The sequence below is a fragment of the Bombina bombina genome, chromosome 3 (genome assembly GCF_027579735.1).
Source record: "Bombina bombina isolate aBomBom1 chromosome 3, aBomBom1.pri, whole genome shotgun sequence".
In the NCBI taxonomy this organism is placed as follows: domain Eukaryota; kingdom Metazoa; phylum Chordata; class Amphibia; order Anura; family Bombinatoridae; genus Bombina; species Bombina bombina.
In genome coordinates, this window is record NC_069501.1 from 995,669,825 (window position 1) to 995,697,382 (window position 27,558).

General features: G+C 41.0%; 1 protein-coding gene across 2 annotated transcripts in view; it reads right to left on the reverse strand.

The window, feature by feature from the left end:
* LOC128654285 (signal transducer and activator of transcription 1-alpha/beta) overlaps nucleotides 1-27,558 on the reverse strand; it is a 507,532-nt gene that overhangs the window by 19,680 nt on the left and 460,294 nt on the right. The window lies entirely within an intron of this gene.

Consider the following 27,558-nt stretch of genomic DNA (forward strand, 5'->3'; position numbering starts at 1 on the left):
GAGTGCTAATTATAAGTCCTTTTTTTCTTTGGACTTTCTTTGGACTTATTTATAGAGTGCTAAGTATATTGATGGTTTTGTATTTCAATAATAATTTATGTGATTATTTGTTTGCATTTAAATGAGTGTTGTGAAATAGGGGGTTATTTTATGAACATCACTATATCACGTGATTTCACGAATTTATAATTTGAATCACATTCACATATATTATTTATATTTTTTTATTTCTGTTATTATTCATATTTACATATTTATATTTTTATGACATTATTTTTTAAGATATTTTGATTATTTGTTTGTTACACTATGCAGACACTAAAAGAAAGAGTTGATCTCAGAGAGAAGTATAATATTCCGCCTGCGATTGAAGCAGGTTGTCTGATGCATATATATATCAACTCTTCTTTAAACTAGAAAATGTAATTACAAAGAACACAAACACTGGTGGGATGTACACTTTTAAAAAAAAATATATTGAAAAGAAAATAATTCCAAGGGGCTTGCTCCTATTAAAAAATTGTCCTTTTTAAAGAGGATGAGAATATTTTGAAGGAATGAGAAAATGAACTGATAGAATGTTCCTTTAAATTGATGAATGCTTTGGTGTCTCAAAGGGTAAAATTATTAATTGAGATAGGAAATGAAATAGATAGTATACAAAAAGAGGTTAATAGGTTCCATGAACATCCTGACTTTAACAAATTAAATATTGATGTTCTTGAGAAAACAGGGAATTATCAGAATGATATTATTAAGACCAAAACTGGTAAGCTAGCAAGAGATGAGGAGGACTTCAGTAGTTGGAAGATTTTTACTTTCAATAGGAAGGATGAATTAGATTTGAATACTGAACAGGGGAATGTTGATGTAATTTTGGATACTACCTGTAATAAAATTAATCTATCTATTAATTCTAATATGAATGAGATGGGCCCTATTAGAAAGCTTCACATTAAGAATAAAAATCATTTTAAGAAAAAGAAATTTACATATCAGGGTGCAAATAAAATAAAGGAACCCAATAACTCCAATGAACATAAAGAGGTTAATTTTCATAAACAATCTTTTGGTAATTATAAAAATTCTGAACAGACTGATATGAAGGGAGAGGATTGGAGAGTACCCTCAAAGAAAAATGGTTATAAACAACATCATTTTTCCAAAAATGGGAACCTTGGGGCCCAAAGAGAATCTAATCATGATCAGATTAGACATGATGAGAATTTTGTGGTTCCTGTTTCCTCTAGTTCTTATCAATCTAATGTTCATAGGACACCTTTTTTAGGGCAGGGGAGGGTAAAAAAGTTGAGGGAATTAAACCAATTGTCTCATTGGAAGGGAGATTTAAATCAAACTCCCCATTGCAAGGGAGATTGGAGACAGAGTCCATCAAGGTTGGAAATATTCCCAATGAGAAAGGAGCATCCGGGGACCCCCATAAAAAGATCATACGCAAACGTGGCTGCAGGGGAAGGGCCAGGGCCAGCAAAAAGAACAAACTGGAGTAATTAAATGAGGGTCTATTTAACTTATCTAATCGTAATTTAACTATAACTTAACTAAGAGTGTTGAATAAGGGTCTTCATTTTTCACCCTCTAATTCACATAATATTTTTGATTTATTTGTTAATACAAATAAGTTTATTAGAAAATTGTCCATGCAAAGATATTTTGCAGCAAAAAAAGTTGAAAGGTCCGATTTATGCTCCTATCCTGACTGTTAATATGCAAGAGATGTGCGTTGATTAATATCTGTTTTGAACCTGAACAATTAACCTAAGTTTTATTTGAGGACATAATTCACTCTAATTTTCAACCAAAATCCTTTACTCCCCAAGTTCAGACTAATAGTCATTTAGATATTTTTAGAAAGTTGGTCTTAGATGATTTGGAGAAATTAGACCCTTTCAAGTTGGATAAAGGACATTTGAATATTTATGAACGTATGGCACTATCTAATCTAATGAGAGACACTAGTATTATTATTAGGCAAGCCGATAAAGGAGGAGTGGTAGTTCAAAATAAAAGGGATTATATTATGGAAGCCAATCGGATATTGGAAGATGAGACCTATTATAAAGTGTTTGATCAGAATCCCACCATAAAATTTACTAAGGAACTAATTAGATTGGTTGATGGTGGGCTACTCCAGGGTATTTTAACTAAAAAGGAAAGGAATTTTCTCCTTCATGAGAAACCTGGGGTATATTAGAGATACTACCGACTTGTTGGATAAGATCAGTAAAGTACCTATTAGTAAGGTTGATCAATATTGGATTAGTTGTGATGTCACAGCATTATACTGTAATATCAAACATGAATTAGGTATACAGGCAGTGAAACATTTCTTGGATCCAGATTGTTATCTCCCGGTTAGACAGCGTGATTTTTTGATTGATGCAATTAAGTTTATTCTTACCCATAATTATTTTGTTTATTTGGATATTATTTACAGATTTGTGAAACGGACATGGGGACGCGCTTTGCCCCGAGTTTTGCTAACCTCTTTATGGGGTATTTCGAGCAGGATTTTATATGCCAATCCAAGTTCTGGGCAAGCGTTGTCTTCTATAGCCGTTTCATAGACAATTTGCTTTTTGTTTGGGAGGGTAGTAGAGAATTGGCTGTAGAATTTATGGACCATTTAAATTTTAATACATGGGGTATTTCCTTTTCTCATGTTATTGAATCTGAGTATATAGAATTTTTGGATGTATCAGTGGATATCCAAGAGTTTTTTTTAAAAAGTGGACTCTAATAGCTATATTAATCGTAAAAGTAATCATCATCCAAAATGGTTGGATAGCATTCCATTTAGCCAATTCAGGTGTATTAGATGTAACTGTACGAAGGTGGAGGATTTTTTTAGAGGAGTCAAGAATTTTAGAGAAAAGATTTCTGGATAAAAAAAATAACCCCACTTCTATTTACGACAGTAGGGACAGGGTATTATCCATTAATAGGGATTCCTTTTTTGAAAAGAAACACAAAACTAAGGATATTGACAGTAAATTTACCTGTTCTACTAGATTTATTACTAAATTTAACAGTAATTACAGGGGAATTGTAGACATTGAATAAGCATTGGCCTGTGTTGTCTTTGGATCCTATATTAAAAGACCTCATTGGAGAAAGACCTATTTGTGTGTTTAAAAGGGCACCCACTTTAAAGAATTATTTGGCACCTAGTAAGGTGGTTTCTACAAAAGTTAGCAGACTTAATAAAACCCAGGTTAATACGTTTGTGGGCAATATGAAAGGTGTTTTTAAATGTGGTAAATCTAGATGTGGAACTTGTAGTTTCCTGGATAACAAATGTCTAGAGTTCAAGTCAAATATAACTGGTGAAAATGTTCCTATAAAATCTAGAATGAGTAGTGACAGTTACTATGTGGTTTACTTAGTAGACTGCATTTGTGGACTCCAGTATTGTGGTCGCACTAGCAGACCTCTTAGAAAACGGGGTATTATATTGGGATCCTGTTTGGTGTTAATTGATTTCCCAGACTGCATTATTGTGCACTTTGTGATAAGTGCTTGAAGCTTGTGAGTATATTTCCTATTGGGGCCATTGAATGTGGTTAGAGGGACTATACCCTTGAGAATAAGCCATTGGAGTGCCTTCTTCTTTTGTCTCTAACTATGTTGCTTGGCCACCTAATAATCCTGACAATAACAATAGGTTGCCCGGCAACTACGGTGCTTGGCCACCTAAATATAGCTGCAAGCAGCAATAGTGGTGGCCATGCGTATCACCTTTGCAATGGCATACAAGCAGCTAAGTCAATATGTAAAGCTTTACATCAAGTTTTTACAGTTCTAACATAAGCAGTTGGAAAGAAAACACATTTTTGAAATATTTGCGTTTTTCAAGATCGCTGCCACACCATATGACCAATACCTTCAACATGAACAGATTTAACTCTAGGTCACAATATATGGTTATAGCAAATTTTACAGCTTTAACATAAGCAGTTGCAAAGAAAACACATTTTTGAAATTTTTGTGTAAATTAATATGGCTGCCACAGCCTGTGATCAATTCCTTCAGCATGAACAACTGTGAATCTTGGCCACAATATAAGGTTATAGAGCAATTTTCACAGTTCTAACATAAGCGGTTGCAGAGAAAATAGATTTTTGAAATTTTTGCGTAAAACAAAATGGCTGCCAGATCATATGATATGCAGACTCCATATTTTGCACAATAGTTCTCACCATAGATGTCAATAAACATGGCAAAAATAAAGCATTTTTGTAAAAAGTTTTTTGTTTTATTATTATTTTTAAAATATCGTTAAACACTTTTGAACAATTCACAATGTCTACCAAACCACATGACCTATTAACTTCTCTTGAACAAATCTGAATATTGGTCATAAGATAACTCTATAATCAAAATTTCAAATCTGTCCCATAAGCGGTTTCGGAGAACAATATTTTTGTAGTTTTTTAAAACTGCGCATACAAAACAAAATGGCCGCCAATCTATGCAATGTATGACTTTCAAATTACAAATACTAATGCTCACTATAGACCGCTACAATTTCACAAAGGCGAATGTGCAGTGCAAATTTTGACTGCAATGTTGTCTTTAGGGTCATGATTATGTGTAATCAAGTGTCTGCTACACTGTAATATTAAATAGTGTAAACATAATGCACAAAGTGCAAATTTACGCAATTAAACAACGATAAAAAGGCGAATGGCTCTTAGCAGCCATGTTGATTAAGAAAAATTTGCAGTTTGAACAATCTTGAAAGATGAATTTGCAAAGAGCACATGATTTACGCACTTTTCAAAATGGCAGCTAGATCATGTGACTAAATCACTTCTCTTGAACAAACTTTATTCTAGGTCAGTACAGCAGTAAACACAGCAACTGTAACATAAGCGGTTCCGGAGAAGATTTTTAAGTGTTTGTCGAAATTTGAAGTAAAAAGCAATATGGTTTGCGAGATCACATAACCTATGAGGTTTATATTTAATAGGATTATGCACAGCATAGATCTCTAGCACTGTGCCAAGTTTCATGAGTTTTTGAGTTATGCTGTGGTTATTATAAGCATTTGAAAAAATGTTTACAAAGAAAACACATTTTCAAAATATTCACGTAAACCAATATGGCTGCCACAGCTTTTGACCAATTCCTTCAACATGAACAACTGTGACTGTAGGTCACAATATAAGGTTATACAGCAAGTTTCACAGTTCTAACATAAGCGGTTGCACGGAGCATATGTGCAAAATTGTGCTTCATTGCAGTAAGGGGTTTAAGAGATGTTTGAAGATTTTTGCAAAATGCAAGATGGCTGTCACATCATGTGACCACTTCTCTTGAGCAATAGCAATTCTAGGTAACAGCAGCAGAGAGCACAGCAAGTTTCAAAGTTGTAACATTAGCAGTTGCAGAGTAAAAGATTTATAAGCCAGAGCATCATGTGACCTATGAGTTCAATGTTACATGAGATGTAGCAGAGCAATAGGCTGTACCAGCAAACCTGATTTAAAGAGTTTTGCACAAACAGTTAAGCAGTTATGGGCAATTGAATAAAAAGCTAGGCGGAATAAAAAGAAAAATAATAATAATAATCTTAACAATAACAATAGTTACACACACACAATACATAGCATACTCTTATACATGCAGACACACACACACACACTATATTTGCAACAAGCTCACTTCTATACATGACCTCTTCATCTCCCACTCCCTCAACCTTCTGGCCCAACAGAAACCTGGCTCTCTCCCCTAGACACAGCATCCACTGCTGCTCTGTCACATGGGGGTCTCAACTTCAGCCACACTCCTAGGTCTGGTAATAGACAAGGAGTTGGTGTAGGTATTTTACTTGCAGTCATATACCGACCCCCTGTCTCCTCATCTCAATTTCTAGATCACTTGGCTGCCTGGCTACCTTATTTCCTTTCCTCAGACACCCCTGCCCTCATTCTTGGCGACTTCAACATCCCTCTCGACAATCCCACTGCCTCATCTGCAAAACAATGTTTGCAACTCACTTCCTCTTTCGGTCTGTCACAATGGACTGATTCTCCCACTCACAAAGACGGTTACTCTCTTGACCTGATCTTTAGCTATCAATGCACTCTCTCAAACTTCCCAAACTCCCCCTTTCCTCTTTCTGACCACCATCTCCTTACTTGCAACATATCATCCCTCCCTACAACTCTCCCTCTTTCTACTCCTCATACCAAACTTCATAGAAGCATTATGTCATTAGATCAGCAACAGCTTGCTAATTCCCTCAAACCTCTCCTCTCATCCTTCTCCTCCTTTTCCTGCCCTGAACAATCTGCCACTATAATTCCACCCTTATATCCGTCCTTGACAATCTCGCCCCTCTTACCATAGCTCGGAAATCAAACACTCATCCTCAGCCCTGGCATACTCCTCTGACACAGTACCTACGCAGATGCTCCCGTACTGCTGAGCGGCACTGGAGAAAATCTCGGAGTTCAGCTGATTTTCTTCATTACAAATTCAACTTGAACGACTACTATTCTGCCCTTAATCTCAATAAGCAACACTACTTCTCTACTCCTATCTCTAATCTTTCTTCAAACCCAAAACGTCCACTTTCAATACTCTCCTCCGCACTCCCCCACCTCCTAATACAACTTATCTGTCAGCTCAGGACTTTGTCAGCCACTTCAATAACAAAATTGACTCCATCAGAAATGAAAATCCGTCTTGACAAAGCCTGCTGGCGAAACGCGTAGACGTTACCTGCTGTTACCTGCTTTCTAATTATTGGACTAACAACTTTACCTATCCCCTATCGAAAGGAGTAGAGGAAAAGAAAGTTCAAAAAAACAAATGGCCGTTTGTATTTCAAGTCCAAGATTACATCTACACGCTGAGACGTGCACGACAAACACCTGTATCAAGAAGCTGCCTGGGGAAAACGAGATCCTGAGCATAGAGGCCGAATTCGCTTCAAACCGGTAGAGAAGGAAACCCATACACGCAGGAGCGTGGTCTAGGTTTTCATTCTCGACATCGGAGATACCTACATCATACAGGGAGGAGAGACACAAAGAAAAAAACGGTAAGAGAGACCGAGATACCATCAGACACAGACGTGTCAGAAGAGCCGGTAAGCCCTACCAAAAAATATCAATTTTTACTGAGTACAGACAACTTTGTATATATATTATACACCAAAAGACATTGCTACAAAAAGTTAACAACTTAAACTGTATAAAACAACAATATATTGGACTATGATATGTAAATTGTTTCCATCTGATACAAAGTAACAGTATAAAAGTGGAAACCAATATAATATCTGAGAAATCTCTTGCGGCCACTCAGTATCAGAATTAAGGTGGAAATCAAAGATAAATGATTTAAGGTGAAAAGGAAAAACCTAGGTGGAATCTTTTAGAGAAATATACCAAAGTGCTCTTTTTATGCAGTAAATTTTACTTGTTCTTAAACTACAAAGGGAGACGTCCCATAATCTATTCTAAAAGTTATATACATGTTTTATATTGTTTTAATAAATATATTTTTGATAAATCAGTCTCCAGACTTTCTCATTTAGCTTCTAGCGCTCCCAAACTACTATTGATTTTTGTTATTGTGTATTAATTTACGGTAATTATAGGGAAAATTACCTGTGAGGGAGCTTTGGGAAAAAATACCTGGCGCTGCTCTTTATATATTTATATTCCATCAGAAATGAAATCAGCTCTCAACATAATTCCATTCTCTCACCCCCTCAAATTCTCTCACTCAAAAACAACCCACATAACCTTAAACTTAGCTCATTCTCCCCTGTTACTGAGGAAGAAGTTTCGGCACTTATACTGCGCTCTCACCTCACTACCTGTCCCTTGACCCTATCCCCTCACAGCTACTCCCCTCCCTCTCTGCTACCCTTACCCCTATACTAACACACATTTTCAACCTTTCCCTCAGCACCGGTATATTTCCCTCATCGCTGAAACATGCACTGGTCACACCTATCCTCAAAAAACCTTCCCTTGATCCTACCTCACCATCCAACTACCGCCTTATTTCCCTTCTCCCTCTTGCCTCAAAGCTTCTCGAAAAACTAGTATATGCACGCCTATCCCATTTCCTTACGTTAAACTCCCTTCTTGACCCATTGCAATCTGGATTTTGTCCCCATCACTCCACAGAGACAGCTATTCTTAAGGTTACCAACTACCTACTTACAGCAAAATCAAAAGGCCACTTCTCTCTGCTTATCCTCCTTGATCTGTCCGCAGCCTTTGACACTGTTGACCACCCTCTCTTGCTCCAAACCCTCCAATCCTTCGGCATCTGTGACACAGCCCTTTCGTGGCTCTCTTCCTACCTGTTAAACCATACCTTTAGTGTAGCCTTCTCTGGGGCCTCCTCTGCCCCGTCACTACTTTCTGTCGGAATACCGCAAGGCACTGTCCTCGGTCCCCTTCTTCTCAATCTACACGTCATCACTAGCTTCCCTTATAAAGTCCCACGGTTTCCAATATCATTTGTATGCCGACGACACTCAAATCTACTTCTCTGCACCAGACCTATCTCCTTCCTTGCTAACCCGTGTCACTAACTGTCTTTTTCACATATCTTCCTGGATGTCCTCTCACTACCTCAACCTAAATCTCTCCAAACTGAGCTCCTCATTTTCCGCCCTTCTTCCAAAATCTCCACCCCCAATCTCTCTATAACTGTAGACAACTCCATAATTACCCCTACCCCACATGCCCGATGTCTCGGGGTCACATTTGACTCAGATCTTTCTTTCACTCCTCACATTCAGTCCTTGGCTAAAGCCTGCCGCTTCCACCTTAAAAACATCTCGAAAATTAGACACTTTCTTACACAAGACACAACTAAGATTTTAATCCACTCTCTCATTCATTCCTGCCTCGATTACTGCAACTCTGTCCTCTCTTGTCTCCCCACCTGCCGTCTAGCTCCTTTACAATCCATAATAAATGCCTCTGCCAGACTCATCTTCCTTACACGTCACTCTTCATCTGCTGAACCTCTCTGCCAATCCCTTCACTGGCTTCCTCTTGCCTCTAGGATAAAACACAAAATTCTCACTCTGACATACAAAGCCCTCAACTGCACTGCTCCCCCCTATATCTCAGACCTTGTCTCCAGATACTCTCCCTCCCGTCTCCTTCGCTATGCTCATGACCTCCTACTCTCCTCCTCTCTGGTTACCTCATCGCACTCTCATTTACAGGACTTCTCCAGACTGGCTCCCATCCTGTGGAACTCTCTGCCTCGCTGCACAAGACTCTCCCCTAGTTTTGAAAGCTTCAAGCGCTCCCTAAAGACTCTACTGTTCAGGGTTGCATACAACCTATGCTAACCTTACTTTATACCAGTTCCACTCCTCCATCGCTATCACCTGAACCCCCTTAGCATGTAAGCCTAAGAGTCCAGCTGTTTGTAGATCACCTTCTTAAGAGCTGACTACAACAGTGCAACTCTGGGCAGGGCCCTCTACCCATTTGATCCCTATATTTATTTTGTTGTACTCCCCCTTTGTTTATAGTGCTGCTGAATCTGTTGGCGCTCTACAAATAACCGATAATAATAATAATACACACACACACACTACACAGCAAACACTTATACATGCAGATACACACCCACACTACATAGCTTACACTTATACATGCATATACACACACACACACACACTACATAGCATACACTTATTTATACATGCAGATTTACACACACTTATACATACAGATACACACACACACACTACATATATTACACCTATACATGCAGATACACACACTACATAGCATACACTTATACATGCAGATACACACACTACATAACATACACTTATACATGCAGATACACACACTAAATAGCATACACTTTTACATGCAGATGCACACACACTACACAGCTTACACTTATACATGCAGATACACACACACTACATCATATATGGGTAACTGTAATTCATTGTATGGGATCCTGGTATTAGCACTGCTCATCGTATAAAACTGAAGGCATGCTAGTATTATCACAAGGGGTTAAGCATCATCACTACAAGAGGTTAGAGGTCACCAATACCTGAGGTAAGAGGGTATAAAGCCTTCTTACTCCTGCTTAACCCTCACACAATTCCTTTTCGAAAGGGAATCTATCAGGTATCTAACCCTGGGAGAGAAAAGGCAGCTGCTTCTGAGTATGGGCCAGAATTTGCATGGGGCAATGCGGGACAGATGGCAAGCAACCTGGGACAGCGGAACAGATCCCTAAAATCAGGACTGTCCCGCGAAAATTGGGACAGTTGGGGGGTATGGTTTAACCCGCTGTTGTGTATTATATATTTTACAAGTGGCTCCTTTATCTTTACTTTCTCATTTGAAATAGCTGGTTTTCTCTGTTGTATCCAATCTATACAGAACTTTTCAGTACATAAATACTTGTTACAAAAAAGCAATGTAAATAACAATCGGCTAGATTACGAGTTCTGCGGTATGAGGGGTGCGGTGCTGACTTGCACGTTATTGTCACCGCTCACTTACCTACAGCGCTGGTATTACAGGTTTTCCTAAACCCGGCGTTATTAGGCAAGTAGTGAGCATAGAGCAAAATTGTGCTCCATACCGCAATTCAATACCAGTGCTGCTTAAGTCAGCGGTGAGCTGGTTGTTCGTGCTCGTGCACGATTTCCCCATAGACATCAATGGGGAGAGCCGGCTGAAAAAAAGCCTAACACCTGCAAAAAAGCGTAACGCAGCCCCATTGATTCCTATAGGGAAACAAAATGTATGTTTACATCTAACACCCTAACATGAACCCCAAGTCTAAACACCCCTAATCTTATATTTATTAACCCCTAATATGCCGCCCCTGACATAGCTGACACCTATATTATATTTATTAACCCTAATCTGCCGCTCCCGACATCGCTGACACCTACATTATACTTATGAACCCCTAATCTGCTGTCCCCCAACATCGCCGACACCTACATTATATGTATTAACCCCTAATCTGCTGCCCCCAACATCGCCGACACCTACATAATGTTAACCCCTAATCTGCCGCCCCCAACGTCGACGCCGCTATAATAAACATATTAACCCCTAAACCGCCGCACTCCCGCATCGCAAACACTTGTTAAATATTATTAACCCTTAATCTGCTGCCCCTAAAATCGCCGCCACCTACCTACATTTATTAACCCCTAATCTGCCGCCCCCAACGTCGCCGCCACTATACTAAATTTTTTAACCCCTAAACCTAAGTCTAACCCTAACACCCCCTAACTTAAATATAATTAAAATAAATCTAAATAAAAATTGCTATCATTACCTAAATAATTCCTATTTAAAACTAAATACTTACCTATAAAATAAACCCTAAGCTAGCTACAATATAACTAATAATTACATTGTAGCTAGCTTAGGGTTTATTTTTATTTCACAGGCAAGTTTGTATTTATTTTAACTAGGTAGATTAGTTACTAAATAGTTATTAACTATTTTCTAACTACCTTGCTAAAATAAACAAATTTACCTGTAAAATAAAACCTAATTTGTCTTACACTAACACCTAACCTTACACTACAATTAAATAAATTACCTAAATTAAATACAATTACCTAAATAACAAAAACAAACAAACACTAAATTACACAAAATAAAAAACAAATGATCAGATATTTAAACTAATTACACCTAATCTAATAGCACTATCAAAATAAAGAAAGCCCCCCAAAATAAAAAAAACCCTAACCTAAACTAAACTACCAATAGCCCTTAAAAGGGCCTTTTGCGGGGCATTGTCTCAAAGAAATCAGCTCTTTTACATGTAAAAAAAAAATACAAACACCCCCAACAGTAAAACCCACCACCCACACAACCAAACCCCCCAAATAAAAACCTTACTACAAAAACCTAAGCTCTCCATTGCCCTGAAAAGGGCATTTGGATAGGCATTGCCCTTAAAAGGGCATTTAGCTCTATTGCTGCCCAAACCCTAACCTAAAAATAAAAACCCACCAAATAAACCCTTAAAAAAAACCTAACACTAACCCCTGAAGATCCACTTACAGTTTTATAGAGCCAACATCCATCCTCAACGAAGCCGGGAGAAGTCCTCAACGAAGCGGCAAGAAGTCCTCAACAAAGCCGGGAGAAGTCTTCATCCAAGCCGGCAGAAGTGGTCCTCCAGACGGGCAGAAGTCTTCATCCAGACGGAATCTTCTATCTTCTTCCATCTGGCGAGGAGCGGGTCCATCTTCAAGACATCCGGCGCGGAGCATCCTCTTCTTCCGACGTCTAACGAAGAATGAAGGTTCCTTTAAATGACGTCATCTAAGATGGCGGCCCTTGTATTCCGATTGGCTGATAGAATTCTATCAGCCAGTCGGAATTAAAGGTGAAAAAATCCTATTGGCTGATGCAATCAGCCAATAGGATTGAGCTCGCATTCTATTGGCTGTTCCAATAAGCCAATAGAATGCGAGCTCAATCCTATTGGCTGATTGGATCAGCCAATAGGATTGAAGCTCAATCCTATTGGTTGATTGCATCAGCCAATAGGAATTTTTCACCTTTAATTCCGATTGGCTGATTATTTAGTAAGTTTTATTTAGATTTATTTTAATTATATTTAAGTTAGGGGGGTGTTAAGGTTAGGGTTAGACTTAGGCTTAGGGGTTAATAACTTTAGTATAGTGGTGGCAGATTAGAGGTTAATAACTAATGTAGGTTGTGGTGATGTTAGGGGTGGAAGATTAAGGGTTAATAATATTTAACTAGTGTTTGCGAGGCAATAAATCCATTGATAAATTTGGTAAGCAGTGGTACATCCAGGGACACATAAACTGTGTAAGTGAAGGAGTAGTATATCTAGTCTACTGTAGCTGCCCCTGTTATTACATTGGAAAAACGTACAGAGAACTAAAAGAGAGAATAAAAGAACACAAGAGAGATATAAAGAACAAACTGATTGATACCAGTAGTGTAGCACGACATTTTTTCCATTTTCATAATAGCAATAAGCATGAATTAAAATTTAGAGGTCTACAAAAAAATTGACCTCAGAGAGAGAGGTGGTGATTTGGACAAAATATTATTGCAGAATGAATGTAAATGGATCTTCAATTTAAAAGCGCTTGTCCCTTTAGGCATGAATGAGGAGATTAATTATGCATGCTTTTTGGGTGAATGAAATAAATCTACTTGTTTGTTGTTTATATTTACTGTTCTTAACTAAACTAAGAAATGGAAGTCAAGGGTTAATTCATGTCAAAAATCCCCAAGTATAGAGTATCTGAACATACTCCATGTATAAAAGATCCATATATGAAATATACCCCATTTTTGCCAAATGGGTTATTTTGTTTATTTAGTAATCAAAGCTGGCATATTAGCAGTTATGTGCTGCTTCAAACTCAATATAATCAAACTTAAAGAGGGTATTTATTATCCTTGCGATAGTTTACATTTTGGCAAATAATAAAAAGTAAATTATATTATGTTATACTGCATTGAAAAGGAGCATTTCTATCTTATAATTTCGGTATTTCTTTACAATTCCGCTTTTTATAACTTTATGTTTAACACCAAAATATGTATCAATGAAAGAGATATATTGTATTTGTTAAACAATGTTACTATTTTACCCCAAGTATAATATTAGATTCAACAAAGGCTTCAAGAAAGGGAGGAGTTTTCCTCCGTAACTTTTCTTTAAAGGGAACTTACAAACACCTGTTATTCACTGAGTTGAATTTGGAGCTGGAAGAAGCCCCACAGCCTTAGGGGTGAAACGCGCGTAGCTTGCAGGAGTGTTTGTTTGGACACTGAGAGGCAAAAATTCACAGTGTACCGATTGATGACTGATGTGATTTGGAGGCCGAGAACAACCGCAGATGACATGCTTATGAAGCGTCTTAACAGCTAATGAGAGGAGCACCCTAGGAATTACCTGTCCTACAGCACTGACAGAAGGGACCTAGGAGGTGCGGCACCGCGACAGTGGGACTCTCTAACAATTGCAAGTATAACCGCTACGGCGGAACATGCTTTCCTATACAGTGTTTGTTGTTGATTGCCAAGGACTGGTTAATACTTACCGCTACGGCGGAACATGCTTTCTTACACAGTGGTTGTTGTTCATTGCCAAAGACTGGTTAATACTTACCGCTACGGTGGAACACGCTTTCTATACAGTGCTTGTTGTTGATTGCCAAGGACTGGTTAATACTTACCGCTACGGCGGATTTTGCTGACATGAACACAGCATAAACATGCTGAAAACAGTAACCACACTGTAGGTTGTCCAATAATACCCAATGGTATCTAAGATTATTTGCTAGTGGCCTATTTTCACTCAGTCTATCCAATTTGATATGAGGAACTGTTTGGATTTCTCTCCTACACTACAGAACTGGAACTTTTAAAATTAACCTGTGACTATTAACAGGCATTTTTCAACTTTATTTAGATATTCGGTTTTTCATTTAGAACCACTTGTTATGAGTTAAACAATTTTTTGATTTAGTATGATTTTCCAGCTGGAAGGAATATTCATAGTGCACTATGATAGGAATGGTGTGAGAATCCTTTAGGTTGTTATTTATGACCTTCTTATGTTATTCCAAATAAATACTCCTTTTTATGCTCCTTTTCTGTGTAGTATATGACTGTTTCACAGTATTATTTTATATATATTTCACATTTTTATGCTGCAATAAGGTTTGACACTCTTGAGGATGCATATTCCAATTATATAGATAGGGATTGGTTAGTGCTGGATAGGAATAGCTTTGTATTTCTTGCAAAATATAGTTTAAGTTTACTACTTTCCGCTTGCACCAGTGGCCTGATAAGTACTAAATAATTCAGACCACTGTAACCACCCCTTTTATTGGTAATACTGGAAGTGCTGACAACACCTCTTTTTACAACAAATTATATTTTAGTGTTTGCGATGCGGGAGGGCCTTGGTTTAGGGGTTAATAGGTAGTTTATGGGTGTTAGTGTACTTTTTAACACTTTAGTTATGAGTTTTATGCTACAGCTATGCTCGGCGCTATGGAAGTCCCATTGAAAAAAGACTTTACGCAAATTGAGTAAGTTAATTTGCGGTACGGCCAAAAAAGTGTGCGGGACAGCTGTACCTACAAGACTCGTAATAGCAGCGGTAGTGAAAAAGCAGCGTTATGAGCCTTAACGCTGCTTTTTTACTCATAACACAAAACTCGTAATCTAGCCGAATGTTAAGAATACACTACACAACCAGTGGGGGTAGGAGATATAGGTACTAAATGCTAATTTTCCATTGTTCTTTCTAAGTACTGGTCTTAGAATATCACAATATGTATGTATTTATATTGTATGTATGTGTAGTATATATATATATATATATATATATATATACACACACATACACACACACACACACTGTATACATATTTATATATATATATCTATACTATAAAATCTCGTTTGTAACGCATCCGCCTGTCGCCAGTTGTGCATGCATCCTCAAAAGGAATGTTAGCAGCGCGAGGCAGCCAACAGAATGTTGGCTGTGCGTGCAGCTAAAATAATTCACCTGGATGCAGCTGCAGCTAGGTGGATTCCGAAAATGGCAGAAAACCTAACCACCCGCAATAAGTATTAAAAAAAAACAAAAAAACTAAGCGCCCCCAATAAGTATTTGAAAAAAATAATAACTGCCCGTACTAAGAAAAAAATAAAGTAACTGCCCGCACGAAGTATTAAGAAAAAAACAACAACTACCTAATAAAATTATTAACCCCTAAATCCGCAAACCCCAACATTGCAAACTACCTAATACATCTATTAACCCCTAATCCGCCAACACCCCAAACACATTAAACCTAATTTACCTATTAACTCCTACATCGCCAACCCCCACAATGCAAAAAAACTAATTTAATGACTAAGTCCCCTAACCTAACACCCCCTAAATTAACCCCTTAATTACAATAAAAAAATACTACATTACCATAGAAAATAAAAAAATATTACATTATATTAATCTAATTACAGAAAATAAAAAAACGCTAACATTACAAAAGATAATAAACAACACTATCTAAATTAAAAAATTAAAGTTAATCCCTATGAAAATAAAAAAGCCCCCCAAAATAAAAAAACGTAATAATGCTAAAAGGATTTTTGTAGGGCATTGCCCTAAAGAAATCAGCTCTATTACATAACAAATAAACAAAATCCCCCTAAAAGTAAAACCCCCACCCACCAAACCCCCCAAAATAAAAACCTAACACTAATAAACCTAAACTACCCATTGCCCCTAAAGGGGCATTTGTATGGGCATTGCCCTTAAAAGGGCATTCAGTTTTTTTTCACTGCCATTAAAACATAATTTATGCTTACCTGATAAATTCCTTTCTTCTGTAGTGTGATCAGTCCACGGGTCATCATTACTTCTGGGATATTAACTGCTCCCCTACAGGAAGTGCAAGAGGATTCACCCAGCAGAGTTGCTATATAGCTCCTCCCCTCTACGTCACCTCCAGTCATTCGACCAAGGACCAACGAGAAAGGAGAAGCCAAGGGTGTAGTGGTGACTGGAGTATAATTTAAAAAATATTTACCTGCCTTAAAAAACAGGGCGGGCCGTGGACTGATCACACTACAGAAGAAAGGAATTTATCAGGTAAGCATAAATTATGTTTTCTTCTGTTAAGTGTGATCAGTCCACGGGTCATCATTACTTCTGGGATACCAATACCAAAGCAAAAGTACACGGATGACGGGAGGGATAGGCAGGCTCTTTATACAGAAGGAACCACTGCCTGAAGAACCTTTCTCCCAAAAATAGCCTCCGAGGAAGCAAAAGTGTCAAATTTGTAAAATTTGGAAAAAGTATGAAGCGAAGACCAAGTTGCAGCCTTGCAAATCTGTTCAACAGAGGCCTCATTCTTAAAGGCCCAAGTGGAAGCCACAGCTCTAGTGGAATGAGCTGTAATTCTTTCAGGAGGCTGCTGTCCAGCAGTCTCATAAGCTAAACAAATTATGCTACGAAGCCAAAAAGAGAGAGAGGTAGCAGAAGCTTTTTGACCTCTCCTCTGACCAGAGTAAACGACAAACAGGGAAGACGTTTGTCGAAAATCTTTAGTTGCCTGTAAATAAAATTTAAGGGCACGAACTACATCGAGATTGTGCAAAAGACGTTCCTTCCTCGAAGAAGGATTTGGGCACAAGGATGGAACAACAATCTCCTGATTGATATTCCTGTTAGTGACTACCTTAGGTAAGAACCCAGGTTTAGTACGCAGAACTACCTTATCCGAGTGAAAAATCAAATAAGGAGAATCACAATGTAAGGCTGATAACTCAGAGACTCTTCGAGCCGAGGAAATAGCCATTAAAAATAGAACTTTCCAAGATAACAACTTTATATCAATGGAATGAAGGGGTTCAAACGGAACGCCCTGTAAAACGTTAAGAACAAGGTTTAAACTCCATGGTGGAGCCACAGCTTTAAACACAGGTTTAATCCTGGCCAAAGCCTGACAAAAAGCCTGAACGTCTGGAACTTCTGACAGACGCTTGTGTAACAGAATGGACAGAGCTGAGATCTGTCCCTTTAAGGAACTAGCGGATAACCCCTTTTCTAAACCTTCTTGTAGAAAAGACAATATCCTAGGAATCCTAACCTTACTCCAAGAGTAACCTTTGGATTCGCACCAATATAGGTATTTACGCCATATTTTATGGTAAATCTTTCTGGTAACAGGCTTCCTAGCCTGTATTAAGGTATCAATAACTGACTCAGAAAAACCACGCTTTGATAAGATCAAGCGTTCAATTTCCAAGCAGTCAGCTTCAGAGAAGTTAGATTTTGATGTTTGAAAGGACCCTGAATCAGAAGGTCCTGTTTCAGAGGTAACGACCAAGGTGGACAGAATGACATGTCCACCAGATCTGCATACCAAGTCCTGCGTGGCCATGCAGGCGCTATTAGAATCACTGATGCTTTCTCCTGTTTGATTCTGGCAATCAATCGAGGAAGCATCGGGAAAGGTGGAAACACATAAGCCATCCTGAAGGTCCATGGTGCTGTCAAGGCATCTATCAGGACCGCTCCCGGATCCCTGGATCTGGACCCGTAGCGCGGAAGCTTGGCGTTCTGTTGAGACGCCATGAGATCTATCTCTGGTTTGCCCCAACGTCGAAGTATTTGGGCAAAGACCTCTGGATGAAGTTCCCACTCCCCCGGATGAAAAGTCTGATGACTTAAGAAATCCGCCTCCCAGTTCTCCACTCCCGGGATGTGGATTGCAGACAGGTGGCAAGAGTGAGACTCTGCCCAGCGAATTATCTTCGATACTTCCATCATTGCTAGGGAGCTTCTTGTCCCTCCCTGATGGTTGATATAAGCTACAGTCGTGATGTTGTCCGACTGGAACCTGATGAACCCCCGAGTTGTTAACTGGGGCCAAGCCAGAAGAGCATTGAGGACTGCTCTCAATTCCAGAATGTTTATTGGAAGGAGACTCTCCTCCTGATTCCATAGTCCCTGAGCCTTCAGAGAATTCCAGACAGCGCCCCAACCTAGTAGGCTGGCGTCTGTTGTTACAATTGACCAGTCTGGCCTGCTGAATGGCATTCCCCTGGACAGATGTGGCCGATAAAGCCACCATAGAAGAGAATTTCTGGTCTCTTGATTCAGATTTAGAGTGGGGGACAAATCTGAGTAATCCCCATTCCACTGACTTAGCATGCACAGTTGCAGTGGTCTGAGATGCAGGCGTGCAAAAGGAACTATGTCCATTGCTGCTACCATTAGTCCGATTACCTCCATGCATTGAGCTACTGACGGGTGTTGAATGGAATGAAGGACACGGCATGCATTTTGAAGTTTTGTTAACCTGTCCTCTGTCAGGTAAATCTTCATTTCTACAGAATCTATCAGAGTCCCCAGGAAGGGAACTCTTGTGAGTGGAAAGAGAGAACTTTTCTCTTCGTTCACTTTCCATCCATGCGACCTTAGAAATGCCAGTACTATCTCTGTATGAGATTTGGCAGTTTGAAAGCTTGAAGCTTGTATCAGTATGTCGTCTAAGTACGGAGCTACTGAAATTCCTCGCGGTCTTAGTACCGCCAGAAGAGTGCCCAGAACCTTTGTGAAGATTCTTGGAGCCGTAGCCAGTCCGAATGGAAGAGCTACAAACTGGTAATGCCTGTCTAAAAAGGCAAACCTTAGATACCGGTAATGACTTCTGTGAATCGGTATGTGAAGGTAAGCATCCTTTAAATCCACTGTGGTCATGTACTGACCCTCTTGGATCATGGGCAAAATTGTTCGAATAGTTTCCATCTTGAACGATGGAACTCTTAGGAATTTGTTTAGGATCTTTAAATCCAAGATTGGCCTGAAGGTTCCCTCTTTCTTGGGAACTACAAACAGATTTGAGTAAAACCCTTGTCCTTGTTCCAACCGCGGAACTGGATGGATCACTCCCATTAATAAAAGATCTTGTACGCAGCGTAGAAACGCTTCCTTCTTTGTTAGGTTTGTTGACAACCTTGACAGATGAAATCTCCCTCTTGGGGGAGAGGATTTGAAGTCCAGAAGGTATCCCTGAGATATGATCTCTAACGCCCAGGGATCCTGAACATCTCTTGCCCAAGCCTGGGCGAAGAGGGAAAGTCTGCCCCCCACTAGATCCGGTCCCGGATCGGGGGCCCTCAATTCATGCTGTCTTAGGGGCAGCAGCAGGTTTTCTGGCCTGTTTGCCCCTGTTCCAGGACTGGTTAGGTTTCCAGCCTTGTCTGTAGCGAGCAACAGCTCCTTCCTGTTTTGGTGCAGAGGAAGTTGATGCTGCTCCTGCTTTGAAATTACGAAAGGAACGAAAATTGGACTGTCTAGCCTTGGCTTTGGCCTTGTCCTGAGGCAGGGCATGACCTTTACCTCCTGTAATGTCAGCAATAATCTCTTTCAAGCCGGGCCCGAATAAGGTCTGCCCTTTGAAAGGAATATTAAGCAATTTAGATTTAGACGTAACATCAGCTGACCAGGATTTCAGCCCCAGAGCTCTGCGTGCCTGAATGGCGAATCCTGAATTTTTAGCCGCAAGTTTAGTTAAATGTACTACGGCATCTGAAATAAATGAATTAGCTAACTTAAGGAATTTAAGTTTGTGTGTGATGTCATCTAGTGTGGATGATTGAAGTGTCTCTTCCAGAGACTCAAACCAAAATGCTGCTGCAGCCGTGACAGGCGCAATACATGCAAGAGGTTGCAATATAAACCCTTGTTGAACAAACATTTTCTTAAGGTAACCCTCTAATTTTTTATCCATTGGATCTGAAAAAGCACAGCTATCCTCCACTGGGATAGTGGTACGCTTAGCTAAAGTAGAAACTGCTCCCTCCACCTTAGGGACCATTTGCCATAAGTCCCGTGTGGCGGCGTCTATTGGAAACATCTTTCTGAATATAGGAGGGGGTGAGAAAGGCACACCGGGTCTATCCCACTCCTTAGTAACAATGTCAGTAAGTCTCTTAGGTATAGGAAAAACGTCAGTACTCGTCGGTACCGCAAAATATTTATCCAACCTACACATTTTCTCTGGGATTGCAACTGTGTTACAATCATTCAGAGCCGCTAATACCTCCCCTAGTAACACACGGAGGTTCTCAAGCTTAAATTTAAAATTTGAAATGTCTGAGTCCAGTTTATTTGGATCAGAACCGTCACCCACAGAATGAAGCTCTCCGTCTTCACGTTCTGCAAACTGTGACGCAGTATCAGACATGGCCCTTGCATTATCAGCGCACTCTGTTCTCACCCCAGAGTGATCACGTTTACCTCTTAGTTCTGGTAGTTTAGCCAAAACTTCAGTCATAACAGTAGCCATATCTTGTAATGTGATTTGTAATGGCCGCCCAGATGTACTCGGCGCTACAATATCACGCACCTCCTGAGCGGGAGATGCAGGTACTGACACGTGAGGCGAGTTAGTCGGCATAACTCTCCCCTCGTTGTTTGGTGAAATATGTTCAATTTGTACAGATTGACTGTTTTTTAAAGTAGCATCAATACATTTAGTACATAAATTTCTATTGGGCTCCACTTTGGCATTAACACATATAGCACAGAGATATTCCTCTGAATCAGACATGTTTAACACACTAGCAAATAAACAGCAACTTGGAAATACTTTTCAAAGTAATTTACAAATAATATGAAAACGAACTGTGCCTTTAAGAAGCACAGAAAAAAATTATAACAGTTAAAATAATTAAGTTATAGCATCAATCTTTGTCAGAATATACAGTTTTAGCAAAGGATTGTTCCCCTCAGCAATGATAACTAACCCAGGCAGCAGAAAAAAATACACAAATAAACGTTTTTTTTTGTTGTTTTTTTTTATCACAGTCAATACAATCAGCACAGCTCTGCTGTAATGATTACTTCCCTCAAAAAAGGCTTTGGAGATCCCTGAACTCTGTAGAGATGAACCGGATCATGCAGGAAGAAAATGAACCTCTGACTGAGTTTTTTTGATGCATAGTAAAAGTGCCAAAAACGGCCCCTCCCCCACACACATAACAGTGAGAGGGATCAGTGAACTGCTCTAATTTAAATCAAAACTATTTCCAAGTGGAAAAATAGTGCCCAAAACATTTTTTCACCCAGTACCTCAGAGAAAAAAACGTTTTTACATGCCAGCAAAAAAACGTTTTACCTCAATAATTAATTGTCATTTAAAACCTATTGCAAGTCCCTGCAAATTAGGTTAAGTCTATGTATACAGTCTAAAAACCAGAGAAGTACCATTCCCCAGAAAACTGAAGTGTAAAATATACATACATGACAGCCTGATATCAGCTACATCTACTGCATTCAAGGCTGAGTTTACATTATAACGGTATGGCAGGATTTTCTCATCAATTCCATGTCAGAAAATAATAAACTGCTACATACCTCTTTGCAGATTAATCTGCCTGCTGCCCCCTGATCTGAAGTTTACCTCTCCTCAGATGGCCGAGAAACAGCAATATGATCTTAACTACTCCGGCTAAAATCATAGAAAAAACTCAGGTAGATTCTTCTTCAAATTCTACCAGAGAAGGAATAACACACTCCGGTGCTATTATAAAATAACAAACTTTTGATTGAAGATATAAAAACTAAATATATCACCATAGTCCTCTCACACATCCTATCTAGTCGTTGGGTGCAAGAGAATGACTGGAGGTGACGTAGAGGGGAGGAGCTATATAGCAACTCTGCTGGGTGAATCCTCTTGCACTTCCTGTAGGGGAGCAGTTAATATCCCAGAAGTAATGATGACCCGTGGACTGATCACACTTAACAGAAGAAAAGGGCATTCAGCTCTTTTGCAATTTGTCCAAATAAACCCTAATCTAAAAAACAACCCCCCCCCAAAAAAAAAAAAACAAAAAAAAAACACTAGAGCCCCAAATAGGTACTCACAGTTTCAGAAGTCCAGCGGAGGTCTTCTTCCAGGCGGGTCCATCATCTTCATCCACAGCGAAGGCCCGGAGCAATCTTCTCTGAAGTGTCGATCCTCAGCGGCAGTCATTGGCGGCGGTGGTGGCGGTCCTCGGCGAAGACGTGGAGGTTCCTTTTCATGCGATCGTCCGCCACACACTGAAGATTGAATTCAAGATACCCCATATTTATTGGGATACCCTAAATTCCTATTGGCTGAAATTTTCAAAATCAGCCAATAGGATGAGAGCTACTGAAATCTTATTGGCTGATTTGAACATCCAATAGGTTTTTAGTAGCTCTAATCCCATTGGCTGTTTTGAAAATTCAGTGAATAGGAATGCAAGGTACCCTAAATTGATTGCGGTACCATGCATTCAATATTTAGTATACCACGGACATCAGATGAAGAGGAGCCTCCATGCCGCCGAGGACCACCGCTGCCGAAGGACCACTGACGCCGCCACAGATGACCACCGCCGAGGATCGCCACATCTGTGAAGACCGCTCTGCACTGCCTTCACTGTGGATGAAGATGATAGATCCACGTGGAAGAAGACTTTCTCCGCCGGACTTCTGAAACCGTGAGTACCTTTTTGGGGCTTTAGTGTTAGGTTCTTTTTTTGGGGGGTTTTGTTTTTTTAGATTAGGGTTTTTTTAGGGCAAATTACAAAAAAGAGCTGAATGCCCTTTTAAGGGCAGTAAAAAAAGAGCTGAATGCCCCTTTAAAGGGCAATACCCACACAAATGCCCCTTTAGGGGCAATGGGTAGTTTAGGTTTATTAGTGTTATTTTTTATTTTGGGGGGTTTGGTGGGTGGGTGGGGGTACTGTTAGGGGGAGACTGTTTATTTTTAATGTAAAAGAGCTGATTTCTTTAGGGCAATGCCCTACACAAAGCCCTTTTTCAACTCCAAATTTTGTGGTGCCATACTTTAAATTGTAACACAATACTATATGCATCTATTATACAATTGCATTAAGAATAAAACATTATTTGCATATACTTTTAAACTTATTAAACGTATTCTCTTAAAAAAGAGAAGTTTCTTCTTAAGATGGCAGAAAGCCGAGGCAGGAATAAGAACACACACACAAACTCTCACACACAAACTCTCTCACACACACACTCTCACAACACACACACTCTCACAACACACACACTCACACAACACACACACTCACACACACTCACACACACTCACACACACTCTCACACACACACTCACAACACACACACTCTCACAACACACACACTCTCACAACACACACACTCTCACAACACACACACTCTCACAACACACACTCACACACACACACTCACACACACACACTCACACACACACACTCACACACACACACACACTCACACACACACACACACACTCTTACCACACACACACTCTCACCACACACACACACTCTCACAACACACACACTCTCACAACACACACACTCTCACAACACAAACACACACACAAACTCTCACACACACAAACTCACACACACAAACTCACACACACAAACTCACACACACACAAACTCTCACACACAAACTCACACACACACAAACTCTCACACACACACAAACTCTCACACACACACAAACTCTCACACACACACAAACTCTCACACACACAAACTCTCACACACACAAACTCTCACACACACAAACTCACACACACACAAACTCACACACACAAACACACTCTCTCACACAAACACACTCTCTCACACAAACACTCAAACACAATGTCTCTTTCTCACACACGATCTCTCTCACTCACACTCTCACACAATTGAAATTGCCCTTTTGCTATTGCTGTTTCAGAAAACTTTGGTTATTGCATTCTACTGTCCAATGTCAATGAGGGCAATGTTGAAATATAAAACCTGTTGTGCTATAAATCGACTAGTTATTTCTCAGTAAACCCCAGGTATCTTTCAGGAAACCTACAACTTTCCATAGCTAGTTATTTTATGGGTAATCTTGGGAAGCATTTACACAGTTTTAAGCATTTACTGACTTCCAGTTATTTTGCATTCTGACTTAGAAACCAGTTTAGATCTTCATGTTTTCTCGTTTCTTTAGGAGTATCAGGGGTTATATTTAGGTTTATCAGTGATCAATCTAAAAGGCACATAACAAATTTGAATGGGCTGCAACACATTACTGGTTTGTTTATAGAATTTTTTTTTAAATGAAACTCATCCAATCTGGATGTGCACTGTGCGCATTCTCCTCCCCCACACTATGTCACAAGTGTTAGGTAAATGTGCATACCTATGGAATACTGTCATATTAACAGGGGGTAACATTTATAACTTATCAGATGCACACACACCGACAGTGTTACATCTTTGTGTCTGAGTGAGAGGTCCTAGAGGTACCGTATATCTGTTTTCCCGCTGCTTGCCCCCTTGCAATACAGCTGCAGAAAACAGCAACACTGAGGTTCTGGCAAGACACTTTACACTCAACATTTCCCTGTGTCTGAGTGTCAAAGTGATATTTATTATTGGCAACACTATGCTACTCCCCCTCTGATTAGTTTGTCTATGCAGGGCAGCAGCGATAACTATGGGGCAACGCAGCTCCTAAATGCTGTATGGCTGCCTGCTCCACCCACTACCGCCCAGCACGTGCTGTAAGCATTTACTGCATACAGGCTTCTAATATTTAAATAAATGCTAACATCCTATATAATAAAAGGCCAAGTGTGTTTGTCCGAAGCTGTCATGCGCAGTAGACAGCACAGCACGAGGACAAACACACCTGGCCTTTGAGAGTCCCTAAGTCTCTGCTCTTCAGTGCGAGCAGAAGTGTGCATGACCGAGCGTGGCCGGGGGCGTGGCCGAGCGAGAGGGCCGTGAGGGGGCGTGGCCAAGCATGAAGGGACGGGGTCAGGCGGCCCGTGAAAGGCTGTGCAGTGAGAGCTCAAAACAGCTCAAAAGAGGGGAGAGAGGGGGTAGGGAAAAGATAAGAAAGGTGAGAGAGATCAAGAGGGGAGAGAGAGATCAAGAGGGGAGATAAAGGGAGCACAAGAGAGGGAGCAAAAGAGAGGGGGAGAGACAGCAAAAGAGAGGGGGAGGGAGAGCAAAAGAAAGGGGACAGAGAGATCAAAAGAGAGGGTGGGAGAGAAAGAGAGGGGGAGGGGGAGAGAGAGAGGGGAGGAGAGAGAGAGAGAGAGGGGGGGGAGGAGGAGAGAGAGAGGGGGGAGGGAGAGAGAGAGGGGGGGAGGGAGAGAGAGAGGGGAGGGAGAGAGAGGGGGAGGGAGGGAGAGAGAGGGGGAGGGAGGGAGAGAGAGGGGGAGGGAGAGAGAGGGGGAGGGGGAGAGAGAGGGGAGTGAGAGAGAGGGGGGAGGGAGAGAGAGAGGAGGGGGAGAGAGAGAGGGTAGGGGGAGTGAGAGAGGGGAGGGAGAGAGAGAGTGGAGGGGGAGGGAGGGAGAGAGAGAGAGAGGGGAGGGGGAGGGAGAGATAGAGGGGGAGTGAGAGAGAGAGGGGAGGGGGAGTGAGAGAGAGAGGGGGGAGAGAGAGAGGGAGAGAGAAAGGAGAGAGAGGGGGGAGAGAGAGGGGAGAGAGAGAGGGAGAGAGAGAGGGAGAGAGAAAGGAGAGAGAGAGGGGAGAGAGAAAGGAGAGAGAGAGAGGGGGAGAGAGAGAGGGAGAGAGAGGGGGGAGGGAGAGAGAGGGGGAGGGAGAGAGAGAGAGAGAGAGGGGAGGGGGAGTGAGAGAGAGAGGGGAGGGGGAGAGAGAGAGAGGGGGGAGATAGAGAGGGAGAGAGAAAGGAGAGAGAGGGGGGAGAGAGAGGGGAGAGAGAGAGGGGAGAGAGAAAGGAGAGAGAGAGGGGAGAGAGAGAGAGAGGGGGGGGAGGGAGAGAGAGGGAGAGAGAGAGAGAGAGAGAGAGAGAGAGAGAGGGGGGGAGGGAGAGAGAGAGGGGGGGAGGGAGAGAGAGAGGGGGAGGGAGAGAGGGGGAGAGAGAGAGGGGAGGGGGAATGAGAGAGAGAGGGGAGGGGGAATGAGAGAGAGGGGAGGGGGAATGAGAGAGAGAGGGGAGGGGGAGTGAGAGAGAGAGGGGAGTGAGAGTGAGAGGGGAGTGGGAGAGAAAGAGGGGAGGGAGAGAGAGAGGGGAGGGAGGGAGAGAGAGAGGGGAGGGGGAGGGAGAGAGAGAGGGGAGGGGGAGTGAGAGAGAGAGGGGGGAGAGAGAGAGAGAGAGAGGGGAGAGAGAAAGGAGAGAGAGGGGAGAGAGAGAGGGGGAGAGAGAGAGAGGGGAGAAAGAGAGAGAGGGGGAGAGAGAGAGAGAGGGGGAGAGAGAGAGAGAGGGGGAGAGAGAGGGGAGAGAGAGAGATAGAGCGCAAAAGAGGAGGGGAGAGAGCGCAAAAGAGGGGGGGAGAGAGAGAGCGCAAAAGAGGGGGGGAGAGAGAGTGCGCAAAAGAGGGTGGGATAGAGAGAGCGCAAAGGAGATATATATGCAATATTTCTGTTCAATGACATGTTCACTGTGATTAAGGCATTGAAACAGAGTACATGGACATTGTGCAAAGTGATACAACTGACTGATTTCCCGTAAGATAACAAATAAAAACAGAATTTATGCTTACCTGATAAATTACTTTCTCCAACGGTGTGTCCGGTCCACGGCGTCATCCTTACTTGTGGGATATTCTCTTCCCCAACAGGAAATGGCAAAGAGTCCCAGCAAAGCTGGTCACATGATCCCTCCTAGGCTCCGCCCACCCCAGTCATTCGACCGACGGACAGGAGGAAATATATATAGGAGAAACCATATGGTACCGTGGTGACTGTAGTTAGAGAAAATAATTCATCAGACCTGATTAAAAAACCAGGGCGGGCCGTGGACCGGACACACCGTTGGATAAAGTAATTTATCAGGTAAGCATAAATTCTGTTTTCTCCAACATTGGTGTGTCCGGTCCACGGCGTCATCCTTACTTGTGGGAACCAATACAAAAGCTTTAGGACACGGATGAAGGGAGGGAGCAAATCAGGTCACCTAAACGGAAGGCACCACAGCTTGCAAAACCTTTCTCCCAAAAATAGCCTC